Below are 4,428 nucleotides of genomic sequence, written 5' to 3'. Positions count from 1 at the left end.
CACGGCTTCAATTGCAGCCATCCTCGTCGCCAATTGTTATATCTGTTATCTCTGGGACTGGGAGTATTTGAGGCAGCTATGCGGCAGGGTTCTTTGGCAGTTGAAGAGTTGTTATAATTACAATTGCATGAATAAAAAGTCGACAATGCGTTGTATATTAATAGTGATAACAATAACTACTAATAACTTAACATTTAATAATAACTATACACTTAATAATAACTATACAAATCATAATACAATACATTAACAATAACAACTACAATGATAACAACAATAATAATAACAACAATAATAGTAATTACACATGATCAATGATTAATACATTACACATACAAGCACATTCTAGACTGTTCCATGCATGCACATTCACTATGATTCCAGAATATTCTTATGTTACACTATATATTGATTTGTGCAAGTCTGTCAGTTGGTTCTTTTGTGTATAATGAAGTCATTTCATTGAATATAGTTGAGAAACTATCGTTAGCTGTCGTACCAAAAGTACTCATCAACTTCTTGCTTTATAAACACAATCACTCAAGTCCTTTGTGTACACACACTTCATGTCTAATTAGAATCAATTCAGTATTGTGGAGTTATCTAAATACCTAACCTTGTAATTGTACATATTTACATTCATTTTCACTAATGTCCATCAAAATTATAATTTATTTTTTGGAGGCAATGGCAACATTAGAAACCAATCTATCCTTATCTTGTTATTATAGGTTGGTGATACTGCTCTTATTGTAGCAGCAAGAGAAGGAAACTGTAATGTTGTAGAATTACTGCTGAAGAAAGGAGATGATCCTTCAAAATCAAACTTTGTAAGTTATTTTGATCATTATTTATTTTATCATAATTGAAATGTTATTGTTATATGTACATGTAGCTACATGCATCTTGTAATTAGAATTTAATGTGCTAACCATTGCCTTAGTTACAAGTACTAATAGTGTAAAAATATTCCTAATTGTTTTCACCACCTTGTATGCAAGCTGCCATTTAATTTGTTTGCTGTGGTTACATTAACTTATGTAGAAGATATGAGTGAATTAATTGTTAAAGCATCTTAATTGTCATTTGTCCAATATAATGTGTGTACATAATATATGCATGTACAGTGTACATCTCATGGGCCTCAAGTCAAAGAAATGCACTTTACCAAACCTTGTATTCAGTGGATGAATGAGGAGATGACAGAATTTAAAAATTCTTTTTACCAAACAGTTCAATCACTATCAAGACATTATTAGAAAGCAGGCTCTAATGATTAATTAGTTATTAAAGGTACATGTACCACATGTACTTTAACCATAGATATTATAGACTACGTAACCAGGATAGGAAACAAGCTCACGTGATCCATTCAAACCAGTATCAACCGCCCGGCCAACGACCGTCATTGGATTTTGGTGGGTGTGGTCAAAAAATGGCTACTCATCGACGACATTCAAAGGAAGATTGTATTCAAGCCAATGTTGATTTCTTGTTATTTTAATGATATTTCAATACTTCAATGTTTGTGTGACATGACTGTAATGAAAAAAATACTGATACCATTGTTATTTTGCAAATATACAGTGATTTTGTTCAAATTTGTGTTAGTTGCAAATTTGAAAAACTTTATGTACCTGTTGCACCATCACACGGGCAAAAATAGACTAACAAGATCATTGAAGATGTTGTCACAATCATTGTGCATGGAACTGTCATAGTTTCATTTACTGATTTGCTATGTTAGAGGAGTAATAACTAAAATACTGTTTTTGTGAACAGTCCACTGTTGTACCTGTTACAGCTTTTACACAGCAAGCAAAGGATTCTCCTATTGGATGAGGATAGTTTGATGTTGTGTGCATGGAATTGGGGGGTTAACATTTAAATTCATGCAAAGCATTTGACTATAATACTGCTTAAAAACCAAAAATTCATTAATTCCGCATGAAAAGCAAGCAACATGGTCAAATTTATTCTATTTAACGCCCAATCCAATCACGGACGTTGTCCGCCGGGGGAATCCTAGTTTCCTATCCTGGTTACGTAGTCTATAATATCTATGCTTTAACCCAAGAAGACCACTGCAGTGATCTAAGTCACTCACAACTATGCAATAATGTTGTAATATGAGTTTATTATGGCATCATTATCTTTTTATTATAGAAAGGACATACTGCTCATATTGAAGCAGCAAAGGAAGGACATTATGACATTGTACAGTTACTGTTAAACAATGGAGCTGATCGAAGCACTGCAAGTGATGTGAGTATCATGTAATTAATGCACCATGAATCTTTTATTCAATTCCCTTCTTAACTGTCAGTTTTGAATGAGAAAAACATAACAGTTGCAATGCATGTATATGTACATGTAGTTGTAACTAAAGCTAGGTTTACAGTATAAGCAACTTCACTCGTGAGTCATGACATCTCTTACAACATTGCATACTGTGCATACAACATAAGACCAAAGTTGGGTTGGTCTTATCATTTCTCTTATGTTGCGTTAAACATAATAACATCACAGTGTATATTGTAAACCTAGCTTAATAATCCTCTGTATTTTCTGCCTATTCAAAATGGTTGTACATGTAGTTATCATAATCATGGCAATGAATGTTCCAAAAAAATAATCATGAATATTTGATTTTTTTAATTTTTCTAAAATTTCTAGTTAGACCATCAAAATGTAGAAATGTACTTGTATTACCTCAATAATTAAACATAAATGTTAAAAAACAAGGTTAAGTAGGATTCTAGACAAATTAGTAAAAAAGTAATTGAAACAAGGACAGGTAGGATTCTGAACGACTAATGAAAATATGAAATGAAAATCCTACTCTTGTGACGCAAATTCTATTCTACATTGTACTTTTAATGTCATTATTTAAGAAATTACGGATCACCTTGCAATGTAGAATAGAATTTGCATCAAGAGATAAGGAGTTTCATTTCGTATTTTCATTAGTTGTTCGGAATCCTACCTGTCCTTGTTTCAATTACTTTTTTACGAATTTGCTCAGAATCCTACTTAACCTTTATCTTTTGAATTTATTATGTTCTTGTTTGTGTTGATTTTTTATAATATTTGACATTTCTTTAGCTGCCATCACGATACTTTTTGATTTTACACAAGCAATAATTTCTTTGTTATTATTATGATTGTTATGACTTTACAGCATTTATAAGAGACAGCATTAAATAGATGGCTGTGTCTACAGCTCCGGTAACCGGACGTAGTTTGCAATGCTAGAGCTCCGGCAGTCCGTTTTTCTCCGTAAAACAGCTTGTGCGCATGCGCAATAGTGCAAAATGGAACTTAGTCTTTTTATCAAGAAACACTAAACCCTAGCCCCAAAACCCTACGATCCCGGTAGCTAAGATGTACGAGAGGGTGCTCTAAAAACTAAACACTAAACCCCAATCCCAACCCTACGACCCCGGAGGCTAAGATGTACGAGAGGGTGCTATTTCTTGACCCAAAAAAAGAAAAAATTGCAAAAAAAAGATATTTTTAAAAAAGAAAAAGAATCAAAAACTGCAGCATAGTTTTACTCGGTAGTCCTGACCGGATTCGAACCCCTAACCATATCCGTGCAATCCACACCAGCCTCTCCACTGCACCACCACGACCCTGCTGCATCATCAACGCTGGTTGTTGTATTTATACTCGGTTTCTATAATATAAATCAGTGTATTATTAATACTGGGGCGTAGCCCCAGTATATAGGGGCAACGCCCCTATTACCGGAGCTCTAGCACTGCATACTATGTCCGGTTACCAGAGCTCTAGACACTTCCTAAATAGATATGCTGAAGGAATATCAACTGTACTGATGACAAGTGAAATTAATACTAGTCTTGACACAAGTCCTTGTTCAAAGAGCTGTGAGCTGAGAGTGTTCATCTTCCCTGCAATCCTGTAGCTATTCCTGTTCTTCCAGGCTGTTATCAAATTCATATTATCATTGCATTATTATAACATTAATTAATTGTTTGTTTTTTAATAAAATAATTCATTACACACTTGATAAAACAATAATAAGCAAGATTAATACCTTCCCTTAGCTGGAAACCTCCACTAAGCATGGCAATTGATTCCAAGCATAGCTAGCCTAGCTAGGTATAAAAAATTGCTTGCCTTTCCCAGTTCTGAGACCTGAGCATGTGCAACCACACCCAAATTTTGGAGCACATGCTTTTTTTAATTAAAAAATGGTGGCATGCACCTAAGATGGTACCAGGGGCGTAGCTGGGAAGGAAATGATGAGAGGGCGTAGAAATGAGTGGCGTGCAAAGTGCGCCGAAAATTTGGACATGCCCCTTTTTAGCGCTCGTATTCTTGGTTTTCACGATAATTATTCATGGTTTTAATTGAGGATATGAATCATCATTGCATCACGTTGACAAGTGCCACACCCCATTG

Source organism: Amphimedon queenslandica, unplaced genomic scaffold (genome assembly GCF_000090795.2).
Source record: "Amphimedon queenslandica unplaced genomic scaffold, v1.1 AMPQUscaffold_12169, whole genome shotgun sequence".
NCBI lineage: Eukaryota > Metazoa > Porifera > Demospongiae > Haplosclerida > Niphatidae > Amphimedon > Amphimedon queenslandica.
This window is presented reverse-complemented; position numbering follows the sequence as displayed.